This window comes from Callorhinus ursinus, unplaced genomic scaffold, assembly GCF_003265705.2.
Source record: "Callorhinus ursinus isolate GAN/ISIS: 27379988/994484 unplaced genomic scaffold, GSC_fseal_2.0 scaffold69, whole genome shotgun sequence".
In the NCBI taxonomy this organism is placed as follows: Eukaryota; Metazoa; Chordata; class Mammalia; order Carnivora; family Otariidae; genus Callorhinus; species Callorhinus ursinus.
In genome coordinates, this window is record NW_027397131.1 from 1696276 (window position 1) to 1709513 (window position 13238).

Here is a 13238-nt window from a genome sequence, read left to right on the forward strand (position 1 = left end):
AGGAGGAGCCAAGAGGATTTGGAAATCCACACTAGGATCAGAGTTTAAACGTCTTGTTTCTGCTGCTCATTAATGAATGATGTATGATATTTGGTAGACATGGAAAATAGGGGATTTTTTTAAAAAATGAAAGAAAAGATAATACAAAAGATAAAGCGAACCAAAGCTGTTATATTTTACTGAGTTAAAGACTTTGACTCATGCATATGTGTATTTTACTCCTCTTCATGTCTGCTCCCTTTTCAATGAATACTGAGTAAACATTTACTAGTATGTGCCAGGCCCAAGGCTTTATACCTGGGATTTGGAAATGAATGACACAATCATTGCAGTATCTGGGCCAGCCGTTTCTCACTCATTGCTTCTTTTTTTTTTCTTCCAACAATGCTCTAGGGTACATCTCTTTACCCCCATTTCACAGATGAAGGAACAGTCTTGCAAAGTGTAAGCAACTTGCCCAAGGTCACACAGTGAGTGAATGGATAACTTGGAATGGCCTGATGACCCCAAAGTCCCTGCTCTGTCACCCTGGCCGTGGCTGGTACAGCCTCCCAAACATCTGATGCAAGACTGTAAGATTTCAGAAGAGCTCCAGAGAAGGGCGGTGGAGTGCAAGAAGGATGAGAACATCCGAATAGGAGTGGAGGGGTAGAACGGGCCTGTTGTAGAGGCAGACAAAGGCCGAGGTAAACATGGTGAGTGGTGTGTGTGTGTGTGTGTGTGTGTGTGTGTGGTGGGGGCAGTGGGGGGGAAGGGAGGAGGGTGAGCTGAGGGAGGTGGGGATGGTGGGGGAGGCTGGCTAAGCAGGCGGTGCAGGCCAGCTTGGATAGGGGCTTGAAAACCAGACCATAGAGTTTGAATCTGAAGGTAAGTTTTGAATCTGAGTTTAAACTCTCTAGCTATTGGAGGATGGCAGAGATTGGGTTTTGGTGGGAACAATCAGTCCCCAGTGCAGCCATACCACAAGTAGAGAGAAAAGAGATTGTTCCCTATTTCAAGGTCCATCTATAGTCACTCATCCTTAGATTCTTCTGCAGTTTCAAGGTGATTGTTTTACTCAGGTCTTAATGTGACTTACGCATGCCTAAGAAATCCCCTTGGGAAGGATTTCAAAGGTCTCACAAAAAGGACCTCCTGTTCATTGAGTCTAGAAAAAGGAACCAGACAAGAAAGTCACTTATTTGCTGAGGACATACAATGTGCAAAACATTGTTCTAGGCATGGTGGGGAATAAAACATAATGCAGGAAAAATGTACCTAGCAAAACAGGGAAATCTTGAGACATGATGTCATAGTTATGCTGTGAAATACTTTCTGTTGATATGAATTAATATGGATGGTGTCCATGAGACCAGGCAGAATTGCGAGTATCAGAATCCCCTGGATAGAAGGGGCCCTGGAGTGGGCACACCTGTGTAAACTGGGGCCTATGGAAAGATGTGCATGAAACTTTTTGGTGAATTTGAAGTTCTGTTTTACAGAAAAGAAGTGGTAAAGGTGAAGAGGATCATGAGGAAGACCACGGGATTGATGTTATCTGGGAAACGATGGGTCTGACCACTTACTGCCTCTTTCATTTGAACATGAAAGGCCTGGAACTTGATGGTACCCGAAAGACATTAAGCCAGTTGCAAACCAATATCTCATTTACCATAGATCTTTTCTTCATGTTAATAAACTTTGGCTAGTAGGATTCCTTGGCGCAGGGAGTATATATCCTGAAAAGAAATATTGAAAAATTAGAGAAACATTCTTACTGCTAATGACTTGGTCAACTGAGAGTGGGTAATAGGCCTCATTTCTGTTTGTTATTAGGCATAACATGTTTTATTCCTTAGTGTAGAAAATATGAGCTTTTGATATCACTGCTTTAGTATAATTTACTCTCTGAGCCCTGTCTAAACTTAGTGATTCATCATTTTTCAAATTAGTAGGGACACGGGTAGAGTAATCTGAGGCTGTAATCAGTAAAACCTTCCAAATGCCTTCCACAATAATGGATTGGGCTGTCATTTGTTGTATCTCTTATTTCTGTTATTGTGTGAGCTTAGGATGTCAATTTCAGCTCATTAGTTTAATTTTTAAGATGTTTCTCCTTGCTTCTGACAGCAATAGGAAGCATGTCCACTGGATGCATGCTGCCTTATTTGTTGAATTTGGCAGCAGTGAGCGCCCCCCCCTCCCCAAGTAAAAGACAAGATACTCAAGTGTCAAGCGCTTACGGGGTCATCCATCTTCTTCGGCCTTCCACCCACTGGGCTGGACCACATGCACCCACTGTTGGAGCCCCTTCTCTGCTCTCTTTTTGTCATTATGCTGTTGTCAATTCCACCGTTTATTCAGTGATTAATCATCATTTGGAAGGTTCTGCTGGGAGCTAACAGAAAGGGGAGTATTCCTGCAGGTGGTTTCTCTCTGATGAGTCAAAAGTGATAATGACTTGCTGCTGGGGCTTTGTCATGAGGAGGGGAAGAGGGTGCCTTTTTTTTTCTTTTGCGGAAATGCATTGGAATTTTATAAACCTGGGAAATAAACTTTAATTGTACAAACATCGGAATACGTCTTTTTTAAAGTGTTCTACAAGAGACACCGTTTTCAGTTAAATCGCATTTAGGATCACAACTCTGTTATGCTCTTATTCTGATTTTTTTTTAACCTTAGGGCATCAAGGTGCATGTTTATCAACTTAAGTGCCTAAAAATAACTCCAAGGGAGATGAGATATCTGGTGGCTTACCAGCAATCACTTCTCACTGAAGTACTGTATTTAATATTTTTACCTTTGCAGCCACAAAGATGGATAATGTCGGTATTTAACTTGGTGCAGTATGGCTCTTTTATATTATTTAGGAATAGAATTTCCGACAATGAAGGGTTCAGTTTTACGGTTTAATGATGACTACTACTTCCATTAAAAAAAAATAAAAAGCATTTAGAAGGATGGACACGCTGGAAGGCTTTCCAAAGAAGCTCAGGCTCTGTCAGAGTGGGGGTGCCTGGTTTGTGGTGGCGAGGTGTGGCCAGGGCAGGAAGTAAGAGCGTCTCTGGGTGGTGAAGGGAAGCAGGAGAACAGGGAGGGTGGGGAGGAGCAAGGGAATGCAGTTCAGCCCACTTCCAGCCGGACCAGTCTCTCCACCAATTCTTACACATGTGATTTCTAAGTGAGTAGGCAGAGTTTCCAGAATGAGGAAAGTAGGACCTTCTGTGGACAGTGAGAAAGAGTATGAGTGTGCATGAACTTTTTTTCACTTCTCATGAATGTGAGAAGAAGGATGAGTGGGCTCAGAGAGATTTACTTATTTTGGTCTTATTCCCATGGGCAAATTCAGAGATCCCGGATACTGCTCTATGGATTTATTCATTATTTTCATCTGCTCCTAATGTGGAGTTTCTCTCAACTGACATGTGTGGATGAAAGAGACTAAACATGTCAAGATTCCAGAACCAAATATTCGTGTCTGGTATTTACTTTGACTAGCAAATTATCTCCTCCTCCCCAGGCTCCCTCTTCTTTGCTGGTGATTCAGGTTTTTCCTTGGATCTTTGCTCTCTTTGGTCTGAGGCTGAGCATGGTATTTGGAGCCCAGGCGTGATCCCTGAAGGCTGGCTGTGTGGGTGGAGGAAGCCCTGGTCACTTGAAGCACGCTATTGGTGGGCATGGCTGGCGCGTGCGTGAGAAGCGGGGAAGGGGTCCCTCCCCCAGGACAGCTGCCTCTTGGGCAGGGAGCTTGGACCAGTCCTGGGGCGATTTGCAATTCACCAGTTACTCTTTTAACAGGCCAGTTCCCTGGGGACTGGGAGCAGCTGTTGCCTGACAGGGAGATGGGCAAGAGTGACAGCTGAGCTTCCAGCCTGGGAGGTGGATGGGAATCCTGTGGTGGAGGAAGGGCTCTTGCAGAAGGTGGCCCAAGACTAAGGGATCCACATGGATGTGTGAGGGCCAGTGGTGGATGTAGGGAGCAGCCCAAAGTCCTCTCCTGGGCAGAATCAGCAAAGTGTGGAATACAAGCCTCAGTGTCCCCTCCCGACCTTCCAGCTGTCTGCTTGCCACCCCCAAATCTAAGCCTGCTCTTGGAGCCTTTTTCTACCTCCAGGTGTAAGAGGTGATGACAGCTGGAGTGTAAGCTCTTCCAGGTGGAGATTGCTTTTGAATGGACATCATGACCTGCAGAAGTGGCTCCCAAGGGCCAAGAGAGTTAGCATTACTTGGAAATTTGTTAGAAAGGCAAATTTCTAAAAAAAAAAAAAAAAGAAAAAAAAGAAAAAAGAAAAGAAAAGAAGAGAAGAGAAAAAAAAAGAAAAAGAAAGTGAAAACAAAAATAAAAGAGGCAAATTCCTGGACCCTACCACACACCTACTGAGGTAGGAGCTCTGGGAGTCGGGACTCAGCAATCCAGTTTACCAAGCCCTCCAGGTGATTCTGATGGATGCGAAGGTTTGAGAATCACTGACCTACAGTGATCGTGCTCTCACTCAGTGGTATTCGGGGCATTTACCAGTGAATTGAGGCAAAAGAACACTAAGGACAACAGGGCCTCATGAGCCTCTCTTCTCTCTCCTCTCAGGACACAACCTATGCTACTTGTAACTAAAGCCCTCCTACCCATGGGTCCTAAGCTGCTGAATTCAACAAAGTAAAAATAGCCTTTGGAATTTAATTAGCCTGAGTATTTCCACTGTGGACAGATACACTGTTGAAACGTTTGAGCAGATATGGCTTCCCCTTCTTGTTCCTAGTGCTCAAGTTTGGCTCTCGAATTCTCCTCCTGGAACAGAGCCATTGCCCTTCAGTGAGTGGTTGTCCAATGCCTGGCTGAGGGAGAAAGGGCATCTACAAGCAAATGGTGCTAATAAAGAATGTTAGGGTATAGGAGATTCCCCAGTGGTGAGCAAACTCTGTCTCCAAAGCAGCCCCCTGCTTTAGAAATGGCACCAAAGAACATTTGATGGCAGAGAATGGGACCTTCAGAAAGTTAGGATTGTGTCCAAAGTAGTGGTCAGTACAGAGCAGTAGGTCCTTGGTAGATTCTTACTGAATTGAAAACCTCCTTAACTTCATCTCAAGAGCCTGTTTGTAACTCTTCATTCATGTGTGTATCTCAACCTCCTTGAACCTGATTTTAATTTTGGTTTATATAGGCTCTTGCAGTAACAAGTCCCAGATGAGGTAATGAATTTACTACCCACAGTGTAAAGGAATGTGTCCCTTTATTTATCCTAAAACGACCTCTTCCAAGTTTCAAGGGTGCTTATCTGAAATCTTAACTCTTAGATTTGGGTGTTGATCGCTTCCGACTTGGTCTGAGATATTCTCTTTGTGATTGAGCAAAGATGAGTCAGTAGCACTGATCAGCACTGCCACACCACGCCAGGCTAGAAACTCTTCAAGGAGAGGAATGCCATCTGACTCCATCCCAGGCTTACCTCTGCTAGAGTTGGTGGTCATCTCTATGTGCTTTAGGAACTCACCAAGACCCCACCACGTTCCTCCTGAATCAGTGCTTAAAATTCTACCTGGAAACCCACTGCTTTGGGTAAAACATTTCCTTTACAAGTATTTTCTATTACTGGATTTGACTTTCATAAAGGCAGAGAGCATGGCTCTATCATTTTTTGTTAGCCATTCCGCCTGTCATAGAGCCTGAAATAATAGACTTGCCGTAACTCTTCACTTTTGTATGGACACATATTCTTAGAGAGGGAAAACAAGTTATTCATTTACTCCTTAGTATGAATGGGAGGTGAGGGTGGAGGCAATGATTGAGGCACGTTCCTTGCCTTCATGGAAGCTAAGTCTGGTAGGAGAACGTACTTGTAAAGGAATTGCTTTGCCCAGAGAAATGATTTTTCAATGGTAAAGGTTTAGGCATTTTTGACCTGGCCAACTGGGCCAGCCAGCCAGGAGTCATGTTCCTCCCTCACTCCTCCACATGGTATCTAGAAGGGATCTCAACTTAGAGAAAAAGTTTTGTCCATTCTCTGAAAACCGGGAAGATGAGGGCAGCTGAGTGTTCTGGTTGGGTGGGGGTGGGGGGTGGGGGGAGAAAAAGATATGCTGACATAACAGCTCACATTTACTCAGCATTTACTATGTGCCAGGAATTCTTCAGTGCACTTAATAGTTATCAACGCACTGGATTCTCATAATAACCCTAGGAAGTAAGCACTCCTTTTTTTTTTTTTTTTTTAAAGATTTTATTTATTTATTTGACAGAGAGAGACATGGTGAGAGAGGGAACACAAGCAGGGGGAGTGGGAGAGGGAGAAGCAGGCTTCCCGCAGAGCAGGGAGCCCGATGCGGGGCTCGATCCCAGGACCCTGGGATCATGACCTGAGCCGAAGGCAGACACTTAAGGACTGAGCCACCCAGGCGTCCCAGAAGTAGGCACTCTTAGTACCCCTATTCAGGGAAGGGAAAATCAAGGCTCAGAGAAGTGAAGTAATTTGCGAAAGGAGACCCAAGAGCAGGAATTCAAATCTAGGCAGTTTGATTTCGAAGCCTGAGTTGGAAACAGTAAGCTGTGCTGCCTCCCTGCAGAGGAAAAGGGACACAGAAAGGCAACATCAGGGCGGAGGACCAACTACTTCTACTCCACCATTTTGCCGAGGATGTGCCCACTATGGCAGGTGGCAGCGTTCCAGGGAACAAAGATGGGATAGTGCCAGAATCCTGGGAGCAAACACATGAAGCAGATGTAGGACCTCTCACAGACACAACCCTGCTTTGCCAGGTAAGGGAGGGTAAGGGTTATTTAGAGGCAGATCAGAAGCCCCCTAATAATTTGATCAGTTCTCTGTGAAAAGCACTTAGTTGCTATGGTAATGAGTACTCTATAAATATTAATAGAATAAGGCCAAACAGAATATTACCCCATTAACGCAGAGGCTCATGGAATTAGCCTTGAACATCATGGTCTAATGATGGACCATTCAGTCATTTGGTTTTAAATCCCACTGAACACATGCACTAGCTCTGGGTCTCATAGTGATTAGTAACAAAGGTCTGGAGTAAATGCTGTCGTCTTGCTTTGGAAGGGCAGCCCACCTCTCCTCGAGTGCTCTGTACATCCTAGATGTGCACCGTTTCGATGTGTTTAGGGGCATTTAGTAGAGACAACTGTGATTCTGATTACTTGTATTTGGTCACACCTCATGGGATTTTAGCACTGAAGGACTACAGATAGATTCACCCAGTTTCGAGCAGAAAACGACCTTAGGGATCGGTTAGACTAGACGTCTTGAACTCAAATGCTACAGGGTTGGGAGGCAAGTAAGGTAAAGGAGAGGGCAGGCTGTGCATAAGACAGGCGCTGCAACGTGCCTGCCGCTTGAACTCTTGTTTTAGATGCAAGGTGTTTGTTTACTCATTTTCCCTCCGTCTCTGGATTGAAGGTGATACAAAGGAATGGAATTAAGAAAATAAGGAATAGAATGAGGGGGAAATAATGATAAGTAAAATAAAACTAAGGGATAAAGTTAACGAACCTAATGATTTCAAATTCTATACAGTTCTGCACAAATCTCTGAGCTTCCTAACAGCCAGTGTAAAGAAAGGAACAGAACCAAATATTTAGAAGCCCAGATTACTTTCAGTTCTGAAGCCTCAAGGCTCCCTTCTTTAAACTCCGTCCTTCTTTCCTTCTCTCTTGGTTCTCCTCCCATTTCCCTAACAATTCCTCTTGAGAAGCTTTTGTAAATAACTTTCCCTCACTGATCCCTTTGGGTTCATCCCTGCTTACCCACTGCTGAGGTTTCAACCACCAGTGGCCAAATGTTGAGGTTTCACCCACCAGTTCAGAGCTCTCTTCTACCTTCTAGATCTATACATCCCAGTGGAGTTCCCTAGGACAGGTAGTCTTCATGTCATCATATCCCCAAACTGAATTTATCTCATTCCTGGGTTCTAATCTTCACTCTTGGGCGGGCCCCTCCTCCTGGTCTAGTAAATTCCACTGCCAGCTCTAGCCATCGGGTTGCCCTGAGCAGACATCTGGGATTCATGTTTGAGCCTTTCCTGCTCTCATTCTCTATGCAGTTGAAGAGGACTACTAGTCTTGCATCTTCTGTATCACTCAAATCTCCAGAGCCTTCATGTAAAGCCTACCTCCCATGCCTCAGTCACATGGAAATGACCAGTCATACAGAAAATGACTCTAGATGAACTACACACTGTCTCCTTCACAAGGACTAGTCCTCTGCCAGGAACTTATCTCCTACAGTGTCTTCTACTACATGTCTACTTTTAGTCACCCTGAATCTTTCTCGGCTTTCAGGAAGCCTTTCCTGAACCTCCTTCCCCAGGTTTAGGTTGGGAACCTTTCCTCCATGCTCCAAGAGCAGACATTGGCAGCCAAGGACCCCTGCATTATTCCAAGAAACTTTGGTTAAGGAACCCAGTGGCTTATGAAACTCCAGGTATAAATGAATTCAAGGACCAGGGGCTTAAATAAGCATTTAAGAGTTGATTTCTCCTCCATTTGTCTGCTTTGATCTTCTCTCTGTTGAATTCCTTTCCTGGCATGCTCTTCCACGTGGTGGCTCCTAGCAGCTTCATACCTATCTTAAAAAAAAAAAAAAATCCACAAATCTGCTTTTTGCTTTTTAACTCCCCATTTTTCTTCCAAAAAAGATGAAAATCCTTAACGTGGTATACAACACACTACATAATAGCCTCTTCCTACTTCTGCAACCTCATTTGTTTTGTTGAGAAGTCAGTTGTCAAACTCTTGTTGTTCCTTTGAAGCAAAGTACCTTTCTTTCTGGCTGCTTTTGAGGATTTTCTCTTTGTCTTTGTTTTTAGCAGTTTTAGTACGATATACTGAAAGGTTTTGGTTGTTTGTTTTGGTATATAACCTGCTCACTGTGCTTCTTGAGTCTGTGCTTTTATGTCTTGTGTCAATTCTGAATATTCCTTGGCTTATTTCTTCACACGTTTCTTCTGCCTTATTCTCTCTCCTCATCTTCTAGGAATCAACGACACATAAGTTAGAAGTCTTCACTCTGTCCCACGTGTCTCATGAACTTTTATGTATATTCTAGGCTTTTCTTTTCTATCCTTCATTCCAGATATTTTCTCCTGACCTGTCTTATTCACTTCTCCTCATCTTTGTCAAATTTTCTGTTTAAAACATCTGATGAGTTTTTAATTTCAGTTACTGTATTTTCAGTCCTAGAATGTCCATTTTTTTTGTAGATTCCAGTTCTCTGCTAAAATCCTCCATCCTGACTTCTCTTTTACTAAATATATCAATCACTGTCATTTCAAAGGCCCTATCTGATAATGTTGAGTTGGTATCATCAACAGGGTCTATTTCGTTGTCTATATATTTTTTCTCAGGTCCTGTCTCTTGATGCATCTGATAACTTTTGATTGAATGCTGAACATTTTTAATGAAAATCCCTCCAGAGAAGATTTAGTTTCCGGCAGACATTTAGAGTAGGAGTAGCTTGCATTAATCCAATTAGGGATTGAACTGGTTCCAGGCTGGGTTTCAGTCTTCATGAGGTCCAGTCAATTCCCCAGTTGCCCTTATTCCTAAAAAGCAGTCCTATAGAAGTCTGATCTGAGAGCCTGAGGTAATTACCAGATGCCCTTTTCCTTGGTGTTCCTGAACTCCAGTTTTTATCTCCCCTCCATTCTGAGCCTATTAATTGCTCTATTTAGCTCCCCAGCCTCTTCTCTGCTGCTTTCTGCCTGTGCCTTTGAGTCCAGGCAGCTTCTGAGTCAGCAAATGCCTCAAGGGCAAGAGAGGTTCAAATGATCAGGCTCAGTCTTCCTTCTCTAGGCTTCTTTTTCTTACTTGTAATCTTGGTCCCTTATATCCTGGATGACTTGGTGGCCATGAACCTCAATTTCTGTACCCTGGTCCCATGAGACTATCACAGTCTACCTCTCCTATTGCTTTCTGCTTGGCTCCCAGCCTCTCTGCCTGAGCCGGGCCAATCTGCAAACCAGCAGATGCTCAGAGGGCAAAGGTAGGTAGAAGTGGGGCTTATCTCAAATGCACCCCTTTTCTCTACCATCTCCCTCAAGTCTTCTGCTGTCCCCACACTCCAAGGCCTGCAAGCAGTTGTTTCTTCATATTACCCAGCTCTTCCTGTTGTCCTGGTGGGAAGGGTTTGTCTGCTCAGTTGATCTTTTGTTTATGGGGAAGCCTCCTAAAAGCCAAAGAACTCCACTCAATTCACCTAACTTCAACATTAACTGTTTGCTTCCAAGATCATTAAATTAAATGTTTCAAGACTGTTTGCGTCCAAGATCATTAATTTCCTGGGGCTCTTTGTGAGAGTAAATGTGTTTTATAATTATGGTACCACTGCACAGGTTTTTAGAAGAGATTTTTTTGGGGAAAATTCTCATCTCTAATTAAGTGATTAATTAACTAGCTAACTAAGTAACTAACCTCACCAGCTACCATTTGGAGGGGGGGAGGCACTTACCATGTGCCAGGGACTGTTCTAAGAGTGCTACATGCGTTATTTCATTTACTCCCCACAACGACTTTGAGAGATGAGTTCTTTTATTATTCCCAGTTTTCAGATGAGAAAACTAATATACAGAGATATTCAGTGATTTCTGTAAGATTACTCACTGCCTAAGTGGCAAAGCCAGGGTTTTAACCCAAAAAGTGAATCCAGAGTCCCTAGTCCTGACTACTAAATTATTTGCCTTTTCCTAACCGCCAAATTAGTACCTTTGCAGTGATGGCAAAGGCAAATGAGAAGTTCTGAAAGTATTTTGAATAATGACAATGTCTTAGGAATAAGTTTATTAACTCAGTACTGGAGACAAATCTTATTTAGATGCAAAGACTCAGTGATGTTTGTTATTATAAGCTGAATGTTTAATGGAAACACACAACACACATATATATGTATACATATATACATAAGTGCATATATATACATATGTGTGTGTGTGTGTGTGTGTGTATGTATATGGCAAAACCCTGTAATGTCTCTACTCAATGATTAATTTGTGGTGAATTTGCTAGATAGAATCAAATTTATATTCTATTATCTGTTAAAAAGAAACAAGAAAACATAGTCATTTAGACTGAACATTCAGGTCTTGTTGGTTTATTACAAACATAACTTTGAAAAGAAGTTCTATGCTTGGATTTTCTGAGCATATATATGACTCACATGCTTTTCTCATTACTGAGCAGGTTTTTTCCTAGTCAGTATTACTTTAAGATCACAATTCACCATTTTAGGATGGTACAAGTTTTCTTGAAAGCTATTCTCCTTCTCAGAGACAAATCAAAACATTGTAAATAAATCTAATAATAGCTGTCTATTTCCATAGTTTCAGCATGATTTAAGTTCAAGTACCGAGATCATATCTAGAATTTTCCAGGACTATATTGGCTTCAAATATTCTAGTCCATTGTCTTCATAAAAGTCAACCGTATTTTCTAATTTGGGGTTCAGAAAATCTGGGGACCACGGTTTTAATCTTTTTGTCCACCTTCTTGCAGAAGAAGACTTTTCTATACAAAAAATCCACGCTGTTCATGCCTGAGTAGCTAAGTACCTCAAAAGGTACTATATCTACTCTTAAGTATTTCCCATGTTGAGAGTTAAATTGTTTTTGTTTTTGTCTTTGGCCTCTAAGTGGAACTGAGTCTTCATATATTAAAGTGGCTTTGTTTATAGGAATTGTCTCTGCAAGGAAACAAATACATTTCTTTCATTCTTGTGGTTCAGATAAACATGGGGTATGTCTTTCTCCAAGATGGAGTCAATTATTGCATCAGGTTATCTCTTACTGTGTGTCAAATGGCCTGAAAACTTAGTGGCTTGAAACAATATCCAACATTTATTGTCTCACAGTTTCTGTGGGTCAGGAATTTGGAGGTGGCTTAGCTGGATGGGTCTGGGTCAGGGTTTCTTACAAGGGTAGAGTTCGGAGTGTTGTCCAGAGAGCACAAGTCATCTGAAGCCTGGACTGGGGCTGGGAGGGTTCAATGCTAAGATGGCTCACACTGGCAAGTAAGTCCTGGTTGTAGGCAAGAGATTTAATTCCTTACCAAGTGGACCTTGCCATAAGGCTACTAAAGTGTCTTCGTGACACAGTAGCTGGCCTCTCCCAGATAGAAGGATATAAGAGAGAGTAAAGCAGGAACTCAAACATCTTTTATGGATCTTGGCTTGGACGTCATAAATCTTCATTTCCACAATATCCTATGAAATACGGAAGTCAGTCCTATTCACGGTGGGGGAGGATTCCACTAGGGCATGAACACCAAGAGGTGGGTATCATTGGGTCATCTTGGAGACTGGCTTCCACAGTTATTCATTTAACAATTCCTATTGAGTATTCACTTGCCAGTGTGAAAGATTGGAAGAAATACCAAATGTAAGCCTGCTATCATATGCCCTTGCAGTCTAGAGAAAAAACTTAGCAGTAAAAGATAATGCATGTTAAATAAATAATACTCATTTCAGGCAGTGATATTTATTGAGAGGTGACCCTAACTTGGAAAATCAGTGAAGGCTTCAAGGGTACATGTGGTGGGTGTTGGAAAGATGGATGGGGTTGGGATATTTGGATGAGCAAGTGAAAAAAAGAAGCTCTGGTTCTTTCTACTTCCCTCTTTGAGCCATTGTCCATTACTAAAACAAAATACCAAACTGTTTCAGGTAAGGTTATTAGGTTCAAACAAAGATGACAACTTTGGCCAATTCGAGAAAGGAAAATCAAATTATGAAGAGAATGCTGGGGTTTCTCCTAGGAGCCAAGGATGGGTGGATAACAAGATCTACAGAAAGCAAGTGTCATAGCAGTGCTGGGGATCTTAGTGGTGGAATGCATAGCCAAGTTTTCTAAGATAAGACATCAAATGAATCTGCTTCATTGACCTTCCTTCTGAGTGCCCAGGAGAGAGTCTGGTTGGTCCAGCTGGTATCATGTGGCCACTCCAGTGGAGGAGAGGAGGGAGCCTATGATTAGCTGTCTCCCAGAATCACAAGGAGTGAGGAAGGGCTGATTCCTCCGAGAGAGAGCCTAGACAGACTGTGGGCCTTTTTTTAAACTCAAATAATACTCTATTTTTTAAAAATTTGTTTTTGCGGGTGCCTGGGTGGCTCAGCTGGTTAAGCAACTGCCTTCGGCTCAGGTCATGATCCTGGAGTCCCGGGATCAAGTCCCACATCGGGCTTCCTGCTCAGCGGGGAGTCTGCTTCTCCCTCTGACCCTCTTCCCTCTCATGCTCTCTATCTCTCATTCTCTCTCTC